At 39.4% G+C, this 27,737-nt stretch overlaps 1 protein-coding gene and 1 long non-coding RNA gene across 2 annotated transcripts in view; one reads left to right on the forward strand and one right to left on the reverse strand.

Annotated features, from left to right (window-relative positions):
* FRY (FRY microtubule binding protein) overlaps nt 1-27,737 on the reverse strand; it is a 261,360-nt gene that overhangs the window by 225,111 nt on the left and 8,512 nt on the right. The window lies entirely within an intron of this gene.
* The window catches only part of LOC115289582, a 29,273-nt gene continuing 5,765 nt past the window's right edge, over nt 4,230-27,737 (forward strand). The window contains exon 1 of the long non-coding RNA XR_003907694.1: nt 4,230-4,387. This is a non-coding gene — a long non-coding RNA (uncharacterized LOC115289582). The remainder of the gene's footprint in view (nt 4,388-27,737) is intronic.

Raw genomic sequence — 27,737 nt, forward strand, 5'->3', positions numbered from 1 at the left:
ACTGATGGTTGACAGAAGGGTACAGGGATGGGCAGAACAGGTAAAGAGGAGGAGGAGGTACAGGCTTCTGGTTACAGAGTGAATAAGTCACAGGGATGAAAGGCACAGCATAGGCAATCTAGTCAATGGTACTGTAATGGCTTGTAAGCTGACAGGTGGGTGCTTGTGGTGAGGAAAACATATAAGCTTTTCAAGTCACTGTTGTACACCTGAAACTGATGTAACATTGTATGTCAATTATACCCAAATAAAAAATAATAATACAATTAACACTTGCTCTCCCTTGAATTAATATGAATTAGTGAGATTCGATCGTCTATCCTCTCTATGGGGGAAAGCTTTACAAATGATTCTAACCCTTCCCCTTATTCTCTGGCTCCACTCACCTTCCTGAGACCAGCAACTAAGACTAGTTCTGACCACTAGCAACTTCCTCTACTACACCTTGGACACACAAGAAAGCCTGTCTTCATTCCTAGTCATAAACCCAAAACATTAACATAAACCCAACACATTTTTAATGTGTTAACATTAAAAAAGAATTACATACTGAGAGTCTTTCACAAAACCCTATACTAAGCCTGGGCATTATCTCCTTTTCTGGGCCATCGATTACCAGACATTATGGAAAAGATGACATTCGAACCAGGACTTAAAGGACAGGTAGGATTCTGATAGGTAGAGGTGAGAAAGGGGCAACCCAGGTACAGGGAATAGCATGGCAAGTGCATGGTGGCATCTCCTGAGTCTCTCCTTGTCCCTCCTTCCCTTCCCCCTCTTAACCACACATCCCTATCTTAGCACACATGTTCAAACCTTCTCTCCACTAAGGGACTGTAAAGTCTTCAAGAGCAGGACTACATCTTGTCTTTATTCCATGTACTTAGCACAGTACCTGGCATAATTAATTAAACAACTGAACTTGCTTAATATTTGTTAAATGAACCCCATCTGATTCCATAATACAGTCTTTATGTGAATAAAATAATGGAGCAAGTATATATATATGAAAAGCTTAAACGCTCAAGTCCTATAAAAATAGAGGTTTTTATTTCTTATTACTAGAATTAAGGTCTTGAAGGGCAAGTCAATGAGTTTAGACTGTCTTTGGAAGACAACCAGGATCTAGCAGGTTTCTGGGAAGAATACTGAGCTCATGTTGTGTAGGTTGGGCTAAAGAAGGGCTGCTTCAGGGACAACACAAATTAAAGACTATTGCAGCAACTATGGGAAAAAGAATAAAGATGGAAGGAAGGAAGACAGTGCATCGTACACAAGTGGACCTGAAATCCAGTCATATCGCCCTTTCCCAATAAAGAAAATATGCAACACAGGTTTACTGGTGAGATGTTATAATAATTAAGGTGTTTAAGAAGCATTTTTAGAGTATCAACTCTAGAAGCTGTTCCTAAATTCCCGACCAGTGGCAGGATACTGGCCAGAGTTTTTACACTCAGTCACTGAAAATGATGTTGGCTGTGTACTCCTGAATGACAGGGTGGCTCTCAGGCTCCTGCCCCTGGAAGAGAAATGACTTCGGCAATGTGGCAGAGAGGAAGTTGTGACTTGCCTTATGTCCATGTTCATCAAGTTTTCAAAACCTCCTAGCTAATGTCCATTTACAAAAAGCCCAAACAAACAAAAAAACAAACAAAAACCACAATGAGGATATATGAACAAGTTAAAATGGAAGCAGATAATTCAAAGGTAGGTAGATTTTATAAGAAAACGGCACTAACTTCTACAAGTCAATGGAGGAGATATAAATGGGTAGATTTAATCTCATAAGAGATTAAAAATTTAGGAGACAGAACAACCAAATGTAATGTGTGAACCTTGTCTGAATCTTGATGGAAACAAACCAACTGTTAAAAGACATTTTTGAAAATGACAATCAAAGCAACTTGAATACAAACTAGAGATTAGGTTACATCAAAAAATCATGGTCTGTTTTGTTAGATATGAAATTAGCACTGTGGGCAGGTAAGAACATGCCCATATTTTCTAGAATTTACATTGATTATATGGAGTTCAAGGGAAAGATACCTATATTTGATCTGAAATGCTTTAAATTTTTTTTAAGTTTTTTTAAAATTTATTTTTGAGAGACAGAGAGAGATAGCTTGAGCAGGGGAGGGTCAGAGAGAGAGAGAGAGAGAGAGAGAGAGAGAGAGAGACAAAAGTCCGAAGCAGACTCCAGGATCTGAGGGGTCACCACAGAGCCCGATGCGGGGCTCAAACCCATGAACTGTGAGATCATGAGCTGAGCCAAAGCCAGACGCTTAATGGACTGAGCCACCCAGGCGCCCCTGATCTGAAATGCTTTAAACAAAGAGAAAGAAGGTATAACTCAAGCACTTCTTGTTAACTGTTGAATCTGAGTGATGGCAATATGTTATATACCATACTATTCTTTCTCCTTTTGTGTATTTTGAAAAATTTCATAATAAAAAATTTTTAAAAGATAAGACTCATTTGTAAAAAGCTCCCTATATCTTGTAGTGGCAATAATGGAGAAATAATAGCATCCCTTCATTCTTTCATTGAGGAACTCATCTCAGTTTAAAAAATACATTGAAAAATCTAATTTATTTCAGGTTCAATCACATAAATTTGAGTGTTCACTCTGATTTCAGGTCCAACAACGTCCTTCTACATTAACTAAATGTGTGGGATGGGTGGTGTGGGTCTCAGAGTATTTACACTTACAACACATGGCCAAGACAAACATAAGCAGGGTGCATTTACACGGGCATCCTTTGCCATACCTATGTTACAATAATATAGTTTGAGCCTTTTCAGAAATATTTGGGTCTCAAAAGTGTATGAGTGAGATCAGTTAATGAGATCAGTTAAATAAAGTTCTCTTGATTCTTGATATGTATAAGTTACTCTGCAAAATTCTGCGTGTGGGGAGGGGTGCAGAATTCAAAGATAAATTTTAAAAGACTGCCTGAGAGATTTAAAAAATGTAGTACTTTCAACTACAAGATACCAAGAGGCAGTGTCAGGTTGAAAAGCCAACAGATGATCACATAAAGGTAGGAGAGCATTCATTAACTTCACTTATTTGTTAATTTCATTGGTTCCTCTATTCAATCATCAAATATTTACTGAAGGCCCACTCTACTCTGAGCACTGCATCAACTGCTGGGGGGAGCTGGTAATATGCAGGGGAGATGGGCATGATGCCCAGAAATCGAATTACAGAAACGGGAAGCGCCGTGAAGGTGGTCGTAGGAGAAGAGCATGGGAGACCGCTCTGTCACTGCGGGGTTAGGGCGGGACTCTCTGGGATGGTGGCATTGAAGATGAGACCTCGAAATAACTGGCGATAGATACAGTCAGAGGAGGCCTCAAGGCTGAGGAGAATGGGGGCAATGGGGTTGTAAGAATTCATGTGGGGGGAGGGGAGGAGGGCATTTGACGGTTTCTCACTTCCTTCTGGTTTTGAGGCTGTTCTGGCCAGCCATCCCATGGTACTACCCTCTTGCCCTTTACCCAGCTCTGCTCTCCTGCAGGGCATTGACCTCCTGATGATATATGATGACACACTGTATACTTGTTTTCTACCTGTCTCCCCACTGCACTACAGTGCAACAAGGGCAAGAATTTGTTTGATTCCTTCTGTAACCTCGCCTTCTAGCTTAATACCCATTACTCAATAAATATTTGCTGCATTAAGGAGTAAGAAAGAGCTAAGATATATAAGGTCACAAATTGTCTCCAGCTTAGAAACTCGACATTCAACCCAAGATTCACATTAAGTCTATTGAAAGAACTATTTCTGCAATCAAGCAAGATGCTGACAAATAAAGCACCAATCTGCCCAGGAGTAGAATATAGTATCACGGATGACAGCCTGTCATTTCGGTGGAGAACTTGACTATTGGCGTACTGAGAATGCCTGGTTAGGGAATCTTTAGAGCAGTTTGTCAAAGTGCAGGTTGTGACCCGCTACTCGATCATGAAATCTATTTACGAGGTGCTAACCAGGATGATTTCAATGAAATAGAATAGAAAACCCTAGAAGAGAAAATAGCAGGGTGATGGCACCCTGCAGAGTGAGGTTAAGTAGGCACTATTTCACAAAAGTTGTGTTTTCAGTCTCTGTCTGCATCTACAGGTATGTATGCTGTGTGTGTGTTTTGGGTCATAATGCAAACTGTGGGGTTTTCTTTGTTGTTTTTTTTTCTGTGGGTCATGGTCAAAAAGCCTACAGAGCCTGTGGGAAGAGCAGTCATTTGCAGACCATTTTCTGGGCATTAGACTCAAGCCTACCCAAAGGACAAGCCCACCTTCCTGAGCCATTTTATTGGAAGGGTATTGAAGCCAGGCATCAAGGGAAAGAAAAGAACAGCTACTGAACGGAAGTTTTCGCAACTATGTAAGTGTGAGCATTATACTGGGATGGGACCTAAATGAACAATGAGGACAGTGCCGACTGGATGTGCAGGGATGGCCACTGAAGAGCAAAGCCAGAAGCCGCCTTATTTTGACAAATAAATGTCAGAAAGCAGAACTTCAGCTATTCCCCTGCAGGATCCCCTTTTAGAGTATGTGATGGAGGCAGTGACCTGAAGGACCTACTTATGTCTTTGTTAATGCATATTATATTATAAAACACATACACACAGGTACAATACACATTCCGATGTGCATTCTACTATAAAATATATACAGATACAATAATATGCATAGACATATGTATGATATAGATGTCATGCATCCGCATTATATAATACACATGATTAACATAAGACACATTTCTGACATCTACAGTGAAGGAGGAACAGCCGGTGCAGGGTACACAGTAGAAACTCAATCAGCAATTGTTAAATCAGTTCACTCAATAGGTGAAATCCTTTGTAGCTTTTTACTTTGTCAAACGGCAAACCATTTATTAAATTCCTGGTTCATGTGAACTTATTTATTTTGATGCCAGCTCATTAAATAAAAGACTCTAGGTTTCATTAGATTCCTAAATAACTATGGACATGTACAATGACTACATAAAATTCACCTGAGACGTGCCTACCAGAAGTTCATAATCAAAGATGGTGATAAATCTAAGAATTCACAGAAACATGTTTGTTGGTACTGATGACTTATCATATATTGGGAGTAAGAAAGGCAGTGAGTGAAAAAGGAGTTAAGATGGCTGCCAGATCAAGGGAGTGGTCCATTCAGTGGAAACACGCTGCGGGTCAGTGACGTTTACAAGAGATCTCAAACAACAAAAATACTAAGTAGTTCACATATGCCCTATTATGATACAGCATTTTTTCCAAATACACAAAACTGTAAGTTTTATCATTTAACTTGTATACTTGTTATACATAAAAAAAAATCTCTTGAGAGGGACAAAATAAAGGTCCCTAACACACACTCAGCTTTGATAAACCACAAAGGAGTAAATTAATGACTAATAGAGACTTTGTTCCTATAAACAGAATAGTATCATATGTAAATATCTAATAGTTTCACTAAAGATAGTACAAAAGAATAATTAACAAGTAATTAAATCTCCCAAATCATTAATAAACAAAATGCTTTTCCTTTATTAGAGCAATATGTTGTGCCTTTACCATTTACAAATTAACTTTTCCTACCTTAATTAAATTGAAAGTTAAATGGTCGATATCCAAGATGCATGTAATTAACTTTGTGTCATGGAAGTTTCCTCTCATTAATTTTTCTGAACTCTTGTACAATATTGCTACAAGGTTATGCTAGAACTGATGTAACCAGGCTATTACTCTGATAAAGGAAAAGCAGAATCATGCAATTTGGACCCATTTAATGTTGGTTTACCCAGGGTATCCTTTTTTTTTAAATTCACACATGATAGGAGAAAACATTTCATTTGTGCATGTTGGAGAAGGCTAAGCCAAAAGCAAAGGAAAAACTGCTTCAGGTTTATTTCAGTGCTTTTAACAAAATAATTGAGCATTTACAACATTAATATTTAGAAGAAATCAAGCACAATTCCTACTTCCGTTGTAATATAAAATGCAATGGTATTAACTATCTTCCAAATGCCCCCTAAGCTATTTTTCAGATTGCAATTTTGCGGCACAGATAGTCGTACTGAATCTTTTAGTGAAACTTCAGTGCACAGAAAAATTCCATTACATCACAGCTCGCCGTTCCATAGACTTCTATACAAAAATTACCTCTGAAATACTGCAACCCCAAACAGAAACTTGAAAAGCATTATTCCTGCCTCAGAACAGTGACCTCATAAGTAAATCTCCACATGCAGATGCAGTTGCTCCCCGCCCCACTCTGCCCCCATCCATCGAAACCTTCAGGAGAATCTTCCCTACATTTAGCACTTAACAATGATCCACACCATACATGCTAACAGCCTTGCATACCTACCAAGCCCTTTTATGAAGCTGATCACACAGGATCGTCTCCAACAAGCTGTTGTAATCTCCATGAGCCTGAAAAGGAACCCAAAGGAACAGTCTGGAACTGCTACACAGACTATGTTCCCAAGCAAAAAAACATAATGACGGACTCCATGGTCCTGTTGCTCGCTGGCACCGTAAGTGTCTCAGCCACAAGGTAGAACTCTCTTATTTTTGGCCCAAGGTGTATTTTTAGTCAGGTGCTAAAGACCTACAGTAGAAGACAAACTAAAACAGGCCTTCCGTCCAGGGCAGACTCTTCATACCAACGGGACAATTTTTAGCTGCACAGTATGACGGTGCCCTACAACTCACAGAGTGCCCGTATGTCTATATTTATCCACGAGAACATACTATGCTGACAGATTAGTAAAGCTGCTCAGAGCCCTCCAGGAACATGAGCCCGACCCACACGGCTTGTCATAAACAGGCCGCGCATACCGAACACAAGCGTTACCCACAGATCTAACCCGCAGGTGCTGCTGGGTTCCTGTGACCGAAGACACGTAAGAGCCAAGATAACACGGGGTGGGTGATAAACCGTTGCTTTGGGAACTAGGAGCTCTTGGCCACAAGTACAAACAGCTTTAAACAGCTTAAATTCTTACAGACAAAACCAATAGCAGAGAATCCCTAATTGAAGCCAAGAGTCAGTGAGAAACCATACACCCTTAAGGAAAAATGAAACGCTGAACATCTGTTGATACAACTAGTAAAGAAAAGTGATTGGGTTTAATTCTACTGTCAGATTATTTGAAAGCACACCCTAAATCAGCCTTAATTTAGAAGACCAAGAAGGAACCAATATTGGTGAATATTAGGTATTTCACTTCCAAAAAGAAAAAGGTTTAGACCAGTGAAGAGACTAGGAAGGAAAATATAAAGTTACTTGAAAACAAAATAAAAGTGTAACTAATTGATCTTTCAATGGGCATTATTTCTGACAGAAGAATTTAATGAGGGTCAGTGAAAATCTCTTTCTTCACTGACACAGCCACAAAGGGCACGAAACCCAAGTTGTTTTCTATTCTTGATTTACTCAGGGTCACTGAAGGTTTTAGCAATATAGGTTGGAATCACAAAACAGCATAGTATGGGGAATTCACTGATGAACTGAAGCATTTTACAGGAAGGGGAAAAATGTCCAAACTACCCAAAAGAACACAAGTGATTCAGGCAAGCTAAATGCGAGCAAAGATGCCCCATGGTGCCACTGAGTCTTACGTATTCACAGGTTTACAACCTTTTTTAAGGAGTTGACAGATGTGCACAAGTGGCATTGGTTTATTTTTCTTACTAAAAGGGGTCCAAACAATTATAATATGATAGTGTGCCTATGAAGGTATCTGTGTTTTGAGTAACAAGGATTCTTTTTCAACTCTGTTCTTTCCACATCTAAATTGGAATCAAGACTTGACTGAAAATTTGCACTTTGTCAGCTTTGAATCTCTGGTGCTATTATTAGACCAGCCTTTCAAATGATGGGACTGTCATTCAATTAAAAGAACATGACTCAAAACAGCCTCATAGAAATATGAAAAGAAGCATTTGTCATTTTATCTTTCACTCTTTATAGATACCCCTTACCAAAAAACATCTAAGGGAAGTGAAAAAACAAACAAACAAGAAAACCAAAAAACCACACAGGCAGGCAAGAGAATATCAATGGGGTACTGAACTGGACTCAGATACTCCATTGGGCACTTTTCATGTAACATTTCATTTGGCCCTCACAGCAACCTTCTACAGGAGGCATTAACGTCTCGGTTTCAGAGTCGATGGAAAGGAATAAAAATAAAAATGCCCAAGGTCATTCAGATGGAGGTTTGTCAGACTCCCAGGGTCACTGAATTTATTAATTTTTATTCCAGTACTTTCCTTGACACGAATTGGAACTTCTAAGCTGCAGTAACCTTAGTGTATTTGCCTTTGTATACATTTAAGAGCAGTCCCCAGAAAATCTACTACTTTTTTTTAACCCAGAAATTTCACGTATTCAAAACCCAGCTGAATGCCAGAGATTACAGTCTTATTCAATGCCCTCCACAGTCTATTCATCCTTCTGTGGTAGCCGGGCACTTACTGGTTTGGGGAGCATCCTAAGAACATGAACCACATTGTTCTCATCTTTCGGTCCCTAGGGCCTAGTAAAGGTTGAATTAATGAATAATCAAAGGTGTCTTTATAGTTAAAACAGATGGCAAGAAGTCCTTCTATTAAAGCTCAGAGTCTTTGACAGTGAGTTCCCACCTCACCCCTTCCATCTCCACACAGAGCTTATTTCTTTTATTCTGGACACTATTCCCCCCCTCAATCCCCTCCCCCAACTTATGTTAGATTAAAAGCAACAATTATGGATGGGCATGTTGACAGTTGAGTAAGTGACAGTTGTCAGCTGATGGCTGATAGTAATAGAAAAAGCAGAAAAAACAAAAAGCAGACATAAAACTTATGAAGGATAAGAACCTAAAGATAATTTAGTATAAACAGTTGACCCTTAACATTTTAGGAGCTCCAAAGGTAGCCATATATTATAGAATCATTAATATTTAATACATGTGATGATCTGAATTCATTTAGACATGGTTAAATTATGTTAGCATCCCACAGACATGAATATAATATAGACAATACTAAGGTAATTAATAGAATGAATGCTATTAAAATTATTAAGCTAAAATGTTTTGACACTTCAAGGGTTAAGCTTCATGACTGGGAGAAGTTGGCTCAGAGATCATTTGTTCTCTAATGATGCTAAATAAATGTCATGCATTTTAAACCATATTAATATAATCTAAATTTAATAAATAAACTGGATTATGGGCATGTTTAATTGATAGATCCATAATAACCCTCAAATCTAAATTAAATTCTTACTTTAACAGTTCATCTAATGTTCATAAAAATTTCCTCTCTGCTTCTGGGTGGCCTGGTAGCATGACCGCAAATATTTTTAAGGGCAAATGGAAGTCCAAGCCCAATACATCTACCCTCACAAGCTTAGAAGTGGAAGGGAAGCTCCTGGTGTCTGTGGTTAACCTCACCGCTTCAGGCAAGATTGTCCTCAGGCTCCTGGCTGACTAGTAGCTACTTTATCAGCGTGAAGGTTAGATCATATAACCTCTCTCATTCAATGTAGCCTCCCAGGCTATTCACCTTCCTTAAGGTCAATGTCAAAGCACACTACTTGCTTATGGGAAGCAGGAACTATCCTTTAGATACCAACCAAGAAATTTTTTTCCAACTTGAAGAAAAAGTCAGCACTTAAAAATGATCATATTTAACACTGCCTATATTACGCAAAACCTTAAAGTGATAAGAAACTTAAGCTGATCAGGAATCTTGTTTTTTTTTTAAATTATTGGTCTTATAAATACAATATTTTTCACTGAAGCTATAGAACTAGTTTGTGATATAGTTAATCAGACACTTCAGTAATAAAGTGGTTATATTTTATATGCATAGTAACGTACCTATTAGTCTTTCTGGAAACTTAGTAAATACAAGTGTTAAAGTATGGTCACAGAAATATGGCAGTTACCTGTAGATGCCAGTGTCAAAGGATTATATCTTTTCACTATTTTTCCATGACATAACGTAGTATAGAACATATCCGTTCATCTGTATTAATAATTCTTTCAGAGACAAAAAAACCTCTGAGGCTGTCTTAAGGTAGGAATCAAGTACAACATAGGAATTAAGTACAACATAAGCAAACATCACCTTCAGCCTTGCCTCTTCCCTGTAGGAACCATACTAAGATCAGAGAACTCCTACAAGACAATGTGTCATTGTGCTTGGAAGTAGTGGCTATCAAAGAGGCTTCTAGTTAAAGGTAGTTGTGCCAAGCATGTCATTGCCTCGAGACATATGCGACAAACAAAAGCAACCTGAAAATCTTTACCAGGAAGACCTCTAGGAAAATACCAGCTTGTCTTGGCACAGGTGCCTCTGGAACCACGCCACTGTTAAAGCAGTAGTGATCCACCAAGAGGCGTGTGAGGCTCACTGGGTACAGACTGTCTGGACCTAGGTAGAGGCTCCTTTCAGCCTCCATGTGTCACCCATTCTCTTATAAATCACCCAGTGGACTTAAACGCAGCCTTGGGGAGGAGAATCGGAAGGGATTCTATGTGAATGGGATGTGAAAGAACTTGCAGGTTACATGTTCTTACTCTAAATGCGTTTTCTCCAGAAAGTTTCTCTCATGACTTCCATTAAATAGGTTAACAAACATCCCCCTATTCTGTAATCATAATCCCCAACTGGATCTTTCCCCTGCCTACAAGTCTTTAAATTATACTATTTTGGACAACTATTGTGTTGATCTTGCTTCCTGAATTTAACTCATTTACTTGGGGTGGGAGGATGGGCGTGACCAAAGCCCAGAAATTACCCAAAGCTGGAGAGCTCTATACAAAGTACAGATTATATTATAGGTCAAAAAAGACCTGTAGAAACTCAGCCTCTGATGAGGCTAGAATCTGTCTTTTTTAAAGGCTCTGTAAGTGATTCTGAAGTGCAGCCAGGTGTGAAAGCTACTGATGCCCTCTGGGAATATATAATAAATGATAATTGAGAATCATGTACCTGCCTCCCTAGACAGAGGAATGCAGAGGAAAGTTTAAAATAGTTACTGTCTGAAGAGCTATCAAGCTGGTACCCTCAAACCTACAACTTCCAACATAATGAAGCATCAGGAAGTAAGCCTAAAAAATCTTAGGGTTTGCTTATTCTGTCTTTATTTTGTTTCTTACCTTAAAACAGCCTCCTAGATTCCTTTTCTCTGCCCCAAATAGATGTCAGTCCAAAATCCAAGTACTTTATACACAGACTAACACAAGTTCTCACTCCAAGTCTGACTTCCCTTCGCACACAACTCAAGCAGGCTTATTTAATGTTTAAGCCCTCCGCAAAGGGGATGCACAGGATCAAAGGGCAAGATGTAATAAATGATCACTTGATGGATGCAAAATTTCTTAAAAGCATTCACACAATTAATGACGATGCCAGCAAAGCACAAAGGCAGGGCAATGCCATTCACCTTAGAGTAAACCTCCTGGAATCCATTAATAGTCCTTAAAGACATTTCTGAATAGTGTCCCAGAATAAAAAAAAGAAAGTGGGGGTGGCATGTGTGCCAAAGGATGTGGTGTCAACGAAGGGTGAAAACTTCTGAAGGATTTTCATATTTTCATCCTAAACATCTAAATACTTAATACAATAAACCTGATTGGGGGAGCTCAGTTCTGATTGGCTCATTCACTGAAGGTCAGGAAAGTATAATTAGAATGAGAGTAAAAAACTACTTGCATCAAAGAGAGCATCCTTTGACACACAATTTCTGAATTTAAAGATTGGCTTAAGCCATGAACCTTTTCTATAAAGTATATAAACTCTAGTGACACAGTTAATGCCAAGAGCTCAGGAGATAAGCTCATAGCCTTTTTGGAAAGTGTATAGAATCCAACAGTGTCTGGTAGCTCCTCAAAGAGTGAAAAATAGAACTACCCTACGATCCAGCAATCGCACCACTAGGTATTTAACCAAAGGATAGAAGCATACGGATTCGAAGGGGTACATACACCCAAAGTTTATAGCAGCATTATTATCAGCAATAGCCAAACCATGGAAAGAGCCCAAGTGTCCACTGACTGATGAATGAATAAATAAGATGTGGTATACATACATATATATATATATATATATCACATGCAATAGTCTATTGTATATACAGCCATCAAAAAGAATGAAATTTTGCCATTTGCAATGATGTGGATGGAGCTAGAGTGCATTATGCTAAGCAAAATAAGTCAGGAAGGAAAAGACAAATACCATACAATTGCAGTCATATGTGGAATTTAACAAAAAAAGCATATGAACATAGAGGAAGTGGGAGAAAGAGAGGGTAACAAACAGTAAGAGACTCTTAATAATAGAGAACAAACAGGGTGGATGGAGAGAGTGGGTGGGGGATGGGCTAGGCGGGTGATGGGGATTAAGGAGGACACTTGTGATGAGCACTGAATATTACATGTAAGTGATGAATCACTGAATTTTAGTCTTGAAACCAATACTGCACTGTAGGTTAACTAACTAGAATTTAAATAAAAAAAGTATCTTTCAGATTAAAAGAAAGAATCTAACTGTCTAAGAACAGGCTACACTGAATGTTAGGGACCCATGCAGCTAAATATCCCATGTCCATTTCCATTCAATGCTTATGAATCATATATACTGGTTTTATTTAGAGGCAAAGAGAAATTTCCAAAAGAGAAATTTATACATAGAAATGTATGTAGTAAGAATACCACTATTTTGGAGGCTATAATTGTTTTTCTGCCAAGTTAAATTTTGCCTTTACAAGTGCAGGGTAGGAGTGGGGAAAAGGCACATAGCTTTCTACTACTAAGGAATCCTCTTTCCCCACCACTTCTGTCTCCATAACCTTGCTCTGCCAAAGAGGGACTCTTTCAGGCAACTCAGTCTACAATGCATTTTCCTTGTATTTTGGGTTATTAATTTTTTTGAGAACCAAAAATTATGGCCCAACCAAGGGTCCTCCTTCAAGTAAGACACTGTCTAAAGCAGTGCATCAGGAACCCACCTGCACCTAAATGAAGCAAAATATAGACTCCAAGGCAGCATAGACCCATAAGTCCATGTTTAAGGGCTGTCTCTGCCGCACTTCTAGCCGTGAGACCTTGGGCAAGTCACGCAGCCTAAGATTCAGACTCTTCATATGATAAATTCAGACTTATACTATGGCAAAACAGCAATTTTCCTGCAGCATTTTAGAGGTCACTAGACATTATATAGGCTAATCTAGAGAGTTTCATTTAAAGGAGATCTCCTAAATCTAACAGGCAGAATAAGCTGGGGGTCAGACATCACTACTAAGCACAATCAGTAGTAGACAACATCCAAACTGAAGTACAAGTTTAGAATGTCTTTAGATTATATTATGAAATGATAAAATGCCTAAAACTCTAAGATCTTACTAAAAAACAATTCAAGACAGTTTTACTTGTGCTGTTTCATCCTGGCCACAGAGAGCTATAAAGTCCTTGAAGTGTGGCCGGAGCATGTAAGTTACTGAATTTTAATTTGTTTAAATTAAAATTTAAAACCTGAGGCTTGATTCAGTTATTGAAAAAAAGTTAGGTATGTTTGTAAGAATTGCATATGGGAGGCTGTATTTAAGCATAAGTTTTATGAAATCAAAATAGAAACAAATATTTTGACCAATTTGATATCCAAACTTAGATATGCTGGTGGTATAAAATAAGCAATAAATTTTGAAGTATTCCCCCCAATGTAAAATACTTACTAACAACTTTATGCTGATTACATACTGAAATGATAATATATTTATATCTATATATAAATCTACATAAAAATATAAAATATATATTTTAGATATACAGATTGAGGCAAAATTTTCATCAAAATTAATTTCAGATTTTTAAGGCTTGGTTTAATGTGGCCACTATAACTTAATATTGCATGTGTCTTGCATTATATTTCTATTGTATATGCTGTTCTCAAGACAATTATTGCTTTATAAGACAGATATATGGGGAAAATGTTTTGTGAATAAACATGGAAAGCCATTAAGAAAAGCCACAGTGTTGCATATTCATGAGTACTAGTAAATACCAGTAGTCAGACATGTTCACAAATAAGTGATAAAAAAATATTGGTTTTTTGATTTAATAAGCCAACATTCACTAATCACTTTAAAAAGTATCAGGTTGGGTAGGACTGAGAGGTGATTAACTTCATCCCCACTTGACAGCTGAGAAAATTAAATTAACTTGTCTAAGGTTGCAGACCCAATAAATGCTAGAGCAAAGGACTCAAATACAGCCTTTTTTGGCCCATAATCTTGTGCTCTTCCTACTATACCAGATTGCTTCCTAGAAGTTGAGAAGCAAAAACACCATAAAAGATCTCTCTGATATTAGATACTTCCACATGGCACCCAAATCCATATAAAACCAAAATATAAAACTGACTGGGGAACAGATTTTTAAACATATTAATAACCCTTTAGCATGATTATCATCCACATTACAATTAACCCCACACTGATATGTAATAGCTCCTATATTGCCATCATTGTCCTTACTAAATATCTAATGGATTTCCATCTTGCCTGTCTCTTTGGTCTCTGCAATTCACCCAGTGTTTTTCATACAGTGGGTTCTCAATGACTTGTTTACATTTTAAATTTAATTTTTAAAGAAGTTTTGAGAATTTATTTATTTATTCTGAGGGGTGGGGGAGAGAGAGGGAGAGGGAGGGAGAGGAGAGAGAGAGAGAGGAGAGAGAGAGAGAATCCCAAGCAGGTTCTGTGCTATTACTTAAGTCTGAACTGGGGCTCAATCCCATAAACCATGAGATCATGACCTGAACTGAAGTCATGAGCTGGACACTTAACTGAGCCACCCAGGTGCCCAAATTTTTAATTTTTTAAAACCACATCTCTGTGGGAAAGAAACCTGGTGCTGCTGTATAAGAGATTGTGACTTCATAATACAGACTCCCATTAGCCAAACAGGCACACCACTGTTTTGATTTATAGACTCATTCCAACACGTGCATGTAGTTTAGGGTCGTGGAGTTAATATCCACCTGAAAATTCAGCAGGAATTCAAGTGCTGGGGAAAATGGGCTCAATATTTAAATAGAAAGTGAAACTGGCAAATGTGCTTATGAGTTTTTAGTGAGTTTCTTTCTCATTCCAACAGACAGTTCTGAAATTCCCTTCCATCTGCTCGGGCCAGCCACCAAGCCACTCTTTTCCTTTGCTTCTTCCACTTTGAACTGCTTGACATCCCTTCTCTTCCCAATCCTGCTGACCCATCTTCTCTTTCAAAGAACTTTTAAAAATTCCACTTGGGCTGCAAAACCTCTCTTAACCAAATAAGAGGGAAACAGTTATTTTCCTCACCCAATTACATCCTGGGATGCAATAACTTTGAGCTCCCAAATTAGAAGGAGATGGAAACATTTAAAGATGTAAATATACAAATGGAGTTTTATTACTGCATAACCTCTTGGCTTGAATTATTATCTCTGCTCGCAACTATATTCAAGTAGATTCCTCTATGGGAATAATCTTCATTATTAAGTAGCCTTTGTGGAGTTTGTTGACATGCTGACCTGTCTCCTGAAGTACTGTGTGGTGGATATATAATTATAAATTAATTTTAAGTTCATTATTTTGCAATATTCATTCAGAGGATTGAGAGTACACAAGATAGTATAGGTTTTTTAAAAAATTTTTTTCATGTTTATTTATTATTGAGATAGAAACAGAGCATGAGTGAAGAAGGGGGCAGAGAGAGAGACACACACAGAATCCAAAGCAGGCTCCAGGCTCTGAGCTGTCAGCACAGCACCTGATGCAGGGCTTGAACCCACAAACTGTGAGATCATGCCCTGAGCCAAAGTCGGATGCTTAACTGACTAAGCCACTCAGGCGCCTCAAGATAGTATAGGTTTTTAAATAATTTTTATTTATTTATTTTGAGAGAGAGTTTGTGTAAGCACAAGTGGGGGAAGGGCACAGAGAGAGAGAGAAAGGGAGGGGGAGAGAGAGAGAGAGAGAGAGAGAGAGAGAGAGAGAGAGAGAGAGAGAGAGAATCCCAACAGGCTGTATGCAGGCAGTGTGGAGACGTGGGACTTAAACACATGAACTGTGAGATCATGACCTGAGATGAGATCAAGAGTCAGATGCTTAGCTGACTGAACTACCCAGGCGCCCCTAGTATAGGTTTTTATAATCAAGTTAGGTGCATGTCTGCCTTACTTTCTTAAGTGATGATATACCACATGCCATTACTTATTGTTACCAGAGCACTCTGTGGTATTGTGAGAGAGTTACCATCATGCCCTGGCACCCCATAAAAGTTAACATAACTTCCAGAAGTTTCATCATGTAAGGGCAGGGAAGGAGGCATTGTGAGAATCTGATTAACCAGCTTAATGGGATGGAGTTTGAACTGGCATATAAGCATAGAAAACTGTCATCATCAACTTGCTTAGGACTGGGAGAAACTTCCTCCTAGAAGGATTTATGCAAGAGTACATGGCCCCAGAAAACACACTGCTCTCCCTAGAGAGTCAAAGAAAGTTAAACAATTGATAATTCTTGTCTATTATGGCAGGAGCAAAACATGTATGGCTAGGCATACAATCAAAAGCAGCTAACAGAGATCATCTTGAACCTTGTTTCTTAAGAAGGGCCAATGCTGGGACCCTTCATGATGCACTGGTTTCCTGTGAAAATCATAGCACATTTCCCTGGGAGACTTCAGAAGTATAAGTTGCATTAGAAAACTCAGATGAACTGACACTCCAACACTGTCCCAACGTACTCCAGCAGGCTGTGTGGCATTCATTATGTGCTGAATTGTACATTCAAGGGATTCAAGGTCATTTGGTCATCTAAATTGTATAGCTTATTAAAAAACAAAACAAAACCAAGCCTGTCAATTTGTAACCTGGGAATAACCATGAAACAAATTCAACAGAGGCTCTACACATCTGCTGCGCACATCTCTGTGTTACCTTGGTGCAGTAAATCAAATGAGTATTGTCAAGAGATAACGCTTCCATCCCCTTTCACCCTCAACACAAATATTCTATTTAAAGAACACACTTTCTATTCAACATATAATTTCAAAACACTGTACCTTGGGTAATTGCTTCTGTCTCTTTCTCTTTGAGCAGCTTGCATGAGCTACATAATCATACGTGTTTTTATCATACATTAAAGCACAGACTGAATCTAGCATAGAAACCAAATCCTGGCAATTCTACCTCCAGCAAATAATTTGAAATGGCTCCCTCCTCTCCAACACACCTGTTGCCACCTTAATTTGAGTCCTTGTCATCTCTTTGTTGGATTATCCCTGCAGTGACTCTCCCTACCTCCAGTTTTAGCTAGGACTCCAAGAGTGAGCTGGGATCTGGGCACCTGGGTGGACCAGTTGGTTAAGTGTCAGACTCTTGGTTTCAGCTCAGTTCGTGATCTCATCATTTCGAGAGTTTGAGCCCTGCATCAGACTCTGTACTGGCAGTGTGGACATGCTTGGGATTCTTTCTCCCTCCCTCTGTCTGTCCCTCCCCCCACTCATGCTCTGTCTCTCTCAAAATAAATAACTAAACTTAAAAAAATACTTTATTATTTTTTTGGTTCTTTTTTTTTATTATTAAATAGTTTATTGTCAAATTGGTTTCCATACAACACCCAGTGCTCTTCCCCACAAGTGCCCTCCTCCATCACCACCACCTCTTTTCCCCCCTCCCCCTCCCCCTTCAACCCTCAGTTCATTTTCAGTATTCAATAGTCTCTCAAGTTTTGCGTCCCTCTCTCTCCCCAACTCTCTTTCCCTCTTCCCCTCCCCCAGGTCCTCCATTAGGTTTCTCCTGCTTTCCTGTTAGACCTATGAGTGCAAACATATGGTTTCTGTCCTTCTCTGCCTGACTCATTTCGCTTAGCATGACACCCTCAAGATCCATCCACTTTCCTACAAATGGCCGTATTTCATTCTTTCTCATTGCCATGTAGTACTCCATTGTGAAAAAAATACTTAAAAAAAAAGAGTGAGCTGGGATCTGACCTTGTTGCTCCCTATGTACAAACCAGTGCTTTCAGGATGAAGCCCAGAGCCTTCAGCAGGTCCTGCAATTGTTTATGATTTGACGCAACTTATGTACCACCTGTCACTTGCTGACAGGGACCCTGGAATCTAGCTGTCACAGCCTGAACTGGCCATTTCGACACCTCCCTGCATGCACTGATGCTCTTCCATCTGCCGCTTCCCCTCCTCTCTGTAGCATTCTTTCAAGTTCAAATGTCACAGCCTCTTGGAACTCGTCCTAGCCTCTTCCCTCCCACTTAAAATGATGAATCACTTCCTCTTCTTGATTCTGTATGTCAGTCTCCCTAAGTCCAGGTACAATGGCTGGCACGGGTGCAACATGTATTTGATCAACATATTTGTTTTCTCCAGAGCTTGCTTCTTTCTTCTCTTTTATCAAAGCAGGTAGTCGTTAACTGGAAGGCCCATGGAAGAGCAGGGTCTGCTGAACCACAGTGCATTCTCTCTACCATGGTGCCCTACACAAATAGGCATTTAATAATTTATAAGAAGGAAGGGGAGGTTGCTAATTCATACTCAGGGACTTCCTAGAACTTATTCAAGCTTGTTCAATTGGGGCTCATGCTTTGAGTACATCACCTCAACTGTCGTGAGAAAATCTTTGGGTTCAGACTTTTCTCTAGTAAAGGCAATCAGTTTCTTCAGATATGAAACAGCAGCAGCTCTCATATGGGAAAAGACATTGGTCAGTAAAAACTATATTAATTCAGTAGATTTCACCAATAACAGTTTCCCTCTAATTTGGAAAAAGTCAATTTAAATTAAATCCATGCAACTTAAGTGACATTTAGACAAATATAAGTTAATATTTTTACAGAGATCAATCTTTGGCAGTGTTAATGGATGTAAAAAAAAAAAAAGAGGGGTGTGCGTAAAATGTGTGATAAAGAGGAATGGGAGATACAGGTTCCCAGTTGTGGAATGAATAAGTCATGGGGATGAAAGGCACAACGTAGGGGATAGAGCCAGTGGTACCGTAATAATGTTGTATGGTGACTGATGGGAGCTACACAGGGGTGAGCACAGCATGATGTACCGAGTTCTTGAATCACTACGTTGTATTCATGAAGCTAAGGTGACATTGTATGCCAACTACACTTCAATAAAAATTCTTGTAAAAATAGCACAGGGACACCTAGGTAGCTCAGTTGGTTGAGTGTCTGACTTTTGATTTTGGCTCAGGTCATGATCCCAGGATCATGGGATCAAGCCCTGTATCAGGCTCTGCGCTGAGCATGGAGTCTGCTTAAGATTCTCTCCTTCCTTTCTCTCTCTCTCTCTCTCTCTCTCTCTCTCTCTCTCTCTCTCTCTCTCTCTCTCTTTCTCTCTCTCCCTCTGCTACTCTCCCTGCTCTCACACACAACCCTCTTTCTCAAATAAAAAAAAGATAAAAACAAAGGCAATCTAGCACAGAAATGTTTTCTCTCATTGGCTGATCACTACATAAATCAATTATTTTACTCTAACTTCATTTTGAATTTCATGGACACATCTTCCCAGAGTTCTGTGAACACAGTGGTACATTTGAATGTGTTGAATTTACTTCAAGAAAATAGGTGAGGGTCTCACACAAGGAAAGGGACTTTCCAGCCAAGTGTAGATGTTAAGTTACTGTTTGAAATAAGACTCCAAAATACAAAACATCTGGTCTTGCTTGCTAGGGGCTGGTCTACTGATAGATGAGATAAAGGCCAGCCAAATTTGTCCCTAAACCCACACCTATTCAGGTTCTTTTATCCAGTCCATTAACATTTAACAATTTATTAACAACAGCCAATGTGCCCTGAAATGTGCTAGGGAATATGACAATGACAGGATGATTGATTTTTTAGCCTGGGGTGGGGGTGGGGGGACCTAGACAGGCAAAGCACAGTTACACAACGTCACTGTTGCAACAATGGAAGAGTGTAGAAAGCATAGGGGAAGTGGGGCAGTGAGAGAAAACGTTGCTCAAAAGGGGACACTTGAATTCATCATACTGGGGAGAGGAGTTTGGCTCAGGTACAAAAAACATATGCTTAAGATTTAATTCACACGACACAGAAAATGCTGCAACCATAGCATATACCACCACCCTGCTACGTTATCACTCTACACAACTCTGAATTTGAAAGAAACATATTTCACCTTGGATAGCTTCAGATGGTTCATTTTCTGAAGTTCCAAAACCACACCTTTCTACCAAAATGTCCACTATACCAACTGGTAAAGACCAGATTGCCAAGCCAGGAAGATGTCACAGAGAACCACAGGACTCTTCATTCAGTTCCTGGTCATTCTGTCTTGGCAACAAGCAAACCAGATACAAGCAGCAAGTCATAGAGGAATTGAAACAAGCATGAAATAGGTAAACTAATAAAAATGGCTACCATTTACTGAGCAATTGCAATATTGAGGCTGTATACTAAACACTTCATAGACATCAACTTATTTGTTGTGACTCTATAGGTGTATTTATAAAGACATATATGACAGCTCATACCTTTTTAGGGGATGAGTTTAAGTAACTTACCCAAGGTCACATAGCAAGTAAGTGGCTGAGGCAAAATGTATGTTCATAAATTCCAAAATCATATGGAAAAAGGAAATAAAACAAGCTCAATTAAATTCTTTCCATATTTGATACTATTAGTGAATAAGTAGTGAAATTATTTTCACTAAAAGTGAAAATTAGTGAATCTGGTGGTCAAAAAGGCAGAAGAATAAAGAAAAGACAAAAAGTAAATCGCAGCTCCTCCATCTCCAAGTAGAGAAGGATTCCGATTTAAGAACCCCAGCTTTGTGCATCTTTCCAGTGTGAGTATTTAACTTCTTACACCAGGGCACAATGAAGAACTAGGTTTGCATAATGGACCTTTCTTCTTTGTGCCATGTGACCAATGTTGCATCATTTCCCTCTGCTGCATGGCTCAGTGAAGAGTGTGATTCACTTCTCTGTTCAGCAAGGAAAAAAAAAAGCAAATAACCCAAGTGGGATGATTCTCCTGGCTGACTCTTCCAGGCTTGGTTAACCTAACTTTCCAACCATTTCTTGAGGAAAGTGGAGGAGACAGAAACTTGCTCTCAAGCTCTGGGTTCAGATGACTCTGCCAAGTCCAGCACCATTGGGCTTGGATAGGTCTTTGACACTGAATTCATGCTGTCCATAAAAAACCTTCTGCTAACCTTCTCTCTCTTGTGAAGGTTAATCGCAGAAACTTCATGAAAACCCTGAGCTGAATAAATCAGCTGAGTAGTCATCTTTCAATATGAAACATAGCCCAGTAAGATGCAGACTGAAATGGGGAGGGATGTCCTAGGGACAGTACCAACAATTTATGTCTATCCTTCTCCCGGAGCCCAAAGAACGTTTTCATCCTCCTGGCCCAAGAAGTGACAGTCTCTTAGTCACTCCTTAAAACAAGGGCCTTGTCTGGCAGAACAATCTGATATTTAATGAGCTCATTACACCAGTTTGATGGCTGTTATTCTGTGTATGAGGGACACTTGAGAATTGATGAGTGGGTCTTCCATTGCTGGAGTGTGTACACTTCATGACTAGTTAGATCCTCTGCCTGAGCTCCCTTTACCGCATAATCATACCTAACTTTTGGTCTTTTCCTTAACTGTAGGCAGCCTTCCCTTAATTTCTGCAGCATGCCTACCAAATCCAGGCTTTTTCAGTCTCACCAGCATAAAAAAGAAACAGAGCAATCTATTCTAGCATGACAACAAATACTCTCATCCCACTCCTGGCCCGTGACTGCGATTACAGACTGCAGGTCAGGGATCAAGTCCGGTTTTGCATTCCATAGAACTCTTAAGCCTACCAAAACCAAAAGTTTGGATAGATAGGACCTATAAAATGAATTCAGATGCACTTTCAGTTCATGATGACATTTTAACTATTCAATGTGTTTGCAAGTATGAACATCAAAAGTGTTTGTTGCATGATCCCTACATATAGATATCTCACAATCAGTGCCAACACACCATTACAAAGGAAAGGTGAGATCAGTGCTCAAAGCAGTGGCAAGGACCAGACTGTCCCAGAAAGGTGGTGGCAGCAGAGAGATGGGCTGGGGGGAGTTGTATGCTCCAGATGGGATGCTCCTCGTGATGGACACCTGGAACCAGGCCTTGGCGGCCGTGATGGTGACAGAGGTTCAGAGGGGGGAGATGTCATTTGGGAAAGAAAGCATGACAAGTTTTAGCAATGTTTTCATGAACAATAAAGAAGGGCTGAAGAGAACTCCAGTTTCTTGCCTGGGACTGACTGATAATGAAATTCTACATCTATGATGAGGAATCTGGGCAGAATAAGGGACCTGGGGGAGAGAGATAAAGCCATAGTTTTACCAGGCTGGTGAGAAGAGATTCAGCTTTGGAGATAACTGTAAGCAATATATGAAAATAGTAGGGAAGATCTAGCCTTAGGGGTCAATGAATAATTTTTATGTACAAACAATAGTCACTCTTACTCATATATACAATTCATCTTTCAGGGGGTTGATTACTGGTTATATTTTATTGTAATTATAGATTTCTGTAGGTCTTTTTCTCAGACAATCTTCTCCTTAAGAGCAGGAACGTGACTCATGTTCAGCTAAAAGTCATTTCAGGGTATTAGAATTCAAAGTTTTTTTCTGCTGTCTACTCAAATTGTGTCCAAAGGCTGGAAGCAGAAGGTCAAGGAGAGTGGCAAAAGATGCATTTCTCCTATTTTCAGGAAGAAAATACATTCCAGAAATTCCCCGAGCAATTTGAATCATGGTTGCAAGCTTGTACTGAAGGCTGAGAATAAGTGAGCCTCTTTCAGACATCCTGGGGGAAATGAACACAGGAGGGAGTTGGGAATGGTTCCTGCCAGCAGCCAGTAAGAACAGAGACTCTGGGGGCACCTGAGTAGCTCAATGGGTGAAGCACCCGACCCTTGACTGTGACTCAGATCATGATCTCACAGTTTGTGAGTTCGAGCCCACATTTGGGCTCTGCACTGACAGTGAGGAGCCTGCTTGAGATTCTCCCTCCCTCCCTCCCTCCCTCCCTCTCTCTCTCTCTCTCTCTCTCTCTCTCAATATAAGTAAATAAACTTAAAAAAACCTCACAACATTCTTATAAGCATAAGAAAAACATCAAGAAGCGTTATTTTTTTCTGACACCAGAGACAGACAGATATAGAATTATTTGGGAACGCTCAACTCTGCCACTGCTTTTTGACAAATACCACTGTAATAACTTAGCAGGGATTACATGTCAATATCCTTCTGCTCCTACCTGAGTTTCATCAGTTTCACCTAATCAATTTCCTTATCTTGCAAAGGATGATGAGAGGTAGCATAGTTTAGCATTTTACCTAGATGCTATGTCTGATTCCTGGCTCTGTCACCACAAATAGTAAGTGTAAAAGAGGGTCATAGTGAAGATTAGAGGAAATGATGCATGTGAATTATTTAATATAGCACCTGACACTTCAGAAGGCCTTATAAATATTAGCTATTATGCTGTGCTTAATGCAATGTTGTATAAAAAAAGTGGGGAGTTTTATTAATAGTAACCTACTACCATATGAATCTGCTTTATGGCAGTTTCTATTGTTGCCTACCCTTCTGCCTTGGTAGTAAGTTCTATTTTGCTCAGGTAGCAGGTAGCAGTCTGTTGTCTTAATAGAAAGTGGCCCCACACCAGTCCTAGAGCACATATCATGGTTTGTTTAAGCCAACTTTGCCAGGACTGGTGTATCACCCAATTTTCCTATCAGGAGTGCAAGAGGAAGTTTGCTGGCGTCTTTGGCAAAATTATCTCCTTTTCACCAGAAGACAGACCTAACCTAAACTCCCTCCCTCCTGAACTCTTAAGTAAAGCAAAGATGTTTGGAACAGAGGTGGCCATCTGTGGCCATGCAGTGACAGCCTAAAGACTGGATGGTCTGAGTCCTTGAGCTTCTAAATCCACTCGGAACCCTCCCATCTGCAGTCTGTGGGTTAGATAAGCTCATTGAAAGTCTTTATTCTTTAAGCCCTTATGAAGTTAGTCTAGTATTTATGGCAAAAGCATACTAGATGGCAAGAAAAAGTTCTATGGATTCACTATACTATTATACCTGTGAGCAGCAGGCATGTTACTGTATTGTGATTAGTGACGGGAGGGATTTAGGAGGGTTCAGGGATAAAAGTCCCTGATCAGAATCCTACACTCAATTATTTCCAACTTATATTTCTTTTCCTTTTTAAAGTAGAGGGGCTGACTAATTTCAAAAGGTAATAATTTGAATTTCAACTCCTTTGCTCTTCTAGGAAAATGACAGTAAGCATTGAAGCCACTAACAAAATGGTTAATAAGATAAAGCTTATTATATATAATTTATATATATTATATTATATATAATATATTACATATATGAAGAAGCTAAGTTAAAACAGATTTTTGGGTATTTAAAATGTAGTAGAATCTTCATTCTCATTCCTAATTTTGACCTTTCTTAAAATTCAGTTCTTTAACATTGTTAAAAAAATTTTTTTTTCCAATCAAAAATTTGGCCAGGTTTTCAAACACCTTCAATCTTGGTATCTCAATTAGCATAAACTAGGATTAGCTTCCCCATCACGATAAAAACTGGGGGGTAGTTATAAATGGAATGCAGAAGTCAGCAGGAATACTAAAATTTTTCTCACTTTCCTATTTTCTTGCGATTGTATTCAGTCAAATAAAATAGAGGGCAGGTCGTCTCTGCACAACTCTCAGCCTGGAAGAAAAGGTGAGAACAGGACTTAGGGCCACCATCAACCATGAGGAAAGTGAAACAAAACACCCAGTGTGGCCCAACACAGGGCTTGGCTTCTCTTGAAACTTCCCTAGGAAGCTAACATACTCATTAGAAAAGCAGAAGGTTACTTTTGGGGATGCTGAGATAGTACAAGTGATAGTATTGTGGAGACCATATAGTCATCAACAGCAAGGCCTCATTTTTAGGGAAGGTTCATTAAAAATATGGTTTTCAAAAACTAAATATTGGAAAGCTGAGTGTTTTCTTTTGAAAATATAACTGCAAATTGTCTTCTAGTTGGTGTTTGTACTTATACATTTTAATAACTCCTTATAATTTGCTAAAGTCATAGGTGATCTATTCACTTAGAGCAACATTTTTTTAATTTTAAAATTATTTTTTAAAGCATCTTATACAACCTCATTCCAGTCAGAGTGGCTAACATGAACAAATCAGGAAATTATAGATGCTGGCGAGGATGTGAAGAAACGGGTACCCTCCTATACTGTTGGTGGGGATGTAAACTGATACAACTGCTCTGGAGAACAGTGGAGGTTCCTCAAAAAACTATCAGAACTCCCCTATGACCCAGCAATAGCACTTCTGGGGATCTACCCAAGGGATACAGAAGTGCTGATGCATAGGGGCACATGTACCCCAATGTTCATAGCAGCACTTTCAACAATAGCCAAATCATGGAAAGAGCCTAAATGTCCATCACCTGATGAGTGGATCAAGAAGATGTGGTATATATACACAATGGAGTACTACATGGCAATGAGAAAGAATGAAATCTGGCTATTTGTGGCAACATGGATGGAACTCAAGGGTGTCATACTAAGTGAAGTAAGTCAGGCGGAGAAGGACAGATACCATATGTTTTCACTCATATGTGGAACAGAAAAAACTTAACAGAGGACCATGGGGATGGGTAAGGGGAAAAATAGTTAAGGAGAGGGAGGGAGGCAAACCATAAGAGACTCTTAAATACTGAGGACAAACTGAAGGCTGATGGGGATGGGGGAGAGGGGGAAAGGGGTGATGGGCATGAAGGTGGGCACTTGTGGGGAAGAGCACTGAGTGTTATTTGGAAACCAACTTGACAATAAACTATAAAAGAAAAAAAATAAAGCAATCTTAGGGGTGCCTGGGTGGCTCAGTCGGTTAAGCGTCCGGCTTCGGCTCAGGTCATGATCTCATGGTTCGTGGGTTCGAACCCTGCATTGGGCTCTGTGCTGACAGCTAGCTCAGAGCCTGGAGCCTGCTTCGGATTCTGTGCCTCCCTCTCTCTCTGACCCTCCCCTGCTCACACTGTCTCTGTCTCTCAAAAATAAATAAATAAAAAAAAAACCACACACACACAAAAATAAAGCAATCTTAGTATTCAATCTTTGTTTACAATTTTTTTTAATGTTTATTCTTTTTTTTTGAGAGAGAGAGAGAGAGAGAGAGAGAGAGAGAGAGAGAACATGAGTGAGGGAGGGGCTGACAGGGAGGAGGCAGAATGTGAAGCAGGCTCCAAGCTCTGAGCTGTCAGCACAGAGCTCGATGTGGGGCTCAAACTCACAAACCATGAGATCATGACCTGAGCCAAATTTGGATGCTTCCAGGAACCCCTAAAAATCTTTAAAGTTAGGGGCGCCTGGGTGGCTCAGTCGGTTAAGCATCTGGTTTCGGCTCAGGTCAGGATCTCACGGTTCGTGGGTTCGAGCCCCTGCATCGGGTTCTGTGCTGACAGCTCAGAGCCTGGAGCTGCTACAGATTCTGTATCTCCCTCTCCCTCTGGCCCTCCCTGCTCATGCTGTCTCTCCCTGTCTCTCAAAAATAAATAAGAAACATTAAAAAAAAATCTTTAAAGCTATCAACAAGAGCTTTCCACCTAGTTGTGGACATAAAGTAAAGATAGGATGGTTTAACAAACCAAACAGTGTTTCAGACAGATTTTTTTAACATACTATCTTGCATCCTTATGGCCTTCTTTATTTCTACACGGCTTACCTGAAACATAATATCTACCAAAACCTAAAAGAGTATCCTTTGACCATATGATCATATGCTACAAAGCTTCCAGAATGCCGGCAATTTCTACAAACACCATATCTCACTGTGAAGGAAGAAATGCTTGTCTCCCTATCAAGAAGGCCAGCGCTTCAGATTGCAGACAACCCTGTTCAAATTCACTGAGTTAGATACACAGTGACTTCACTGTAAAAAATAACAATAGAAAGAACCTGATAGGCTGCCTAGCGGGACACCTATTTCTTATTCAGAATACTCAAAAGCAGACGAGTCCAAGAAACTGATCAAGCTTAGAAAGACAGATATCCGACTCTACTTATCAGTCAAGTTCAATAATGTACAACTCAACCTTGTTCAGTTTGACTCTAGTGGTTTAGGAGAAATAACTGGCATATATTATGATGTTTACACAAACCTCATTTTTCAGGGGAGGTATTCAAAACCCTTCACATTAAACAGGTAGAGGCAAGGTGGCGTGTTTGTTCCTTTCACATAAGGAAGTGGGAAAAGGAGACAAGGTCACACACAGAAAAATAACAGAAAAGCAGGGAAGAAAAAACCCAATCTTGTATTTAAACAACTGAAGCATGTCATTGATTTGACCCTTATGTAATAAACCATTTTCTTGATTTGCTAAATCCTACATAAATATAACATTCAAATGGAATTTTACTCAAGTATTGCCCTGGTTAATCTAACACCCTATCCTTTTCATGGCTGCCAAAATACATATTTACCTGTTTAAGTCTAAACTCAAAGAAGTCGGCCTGGTGTCTATTCAACTTAGGCAAGAAATTTTAATGGAGATATAATTGTATATTTCCATAATGTTGTGCCCATGGCATTAGCTGAGAAATTCTGGAAATTTCAAAGCTGTCTTCC

The sequence above is a fragment of the Suricata suricatta genome, chromosome 4 (genome assembly GCF_006229205.1).
Source record: "Suricata suricatta isolate VVHF042 chromosome 4, meerkat_22Aug2017_6uvM2_HiC, whole genome shotgun sequence".
NCBI lineage: Eukaryota > Metazoa > Chordata > Mammalia > Carnivora > Herpestidae > Suricata > Suricata suricatta.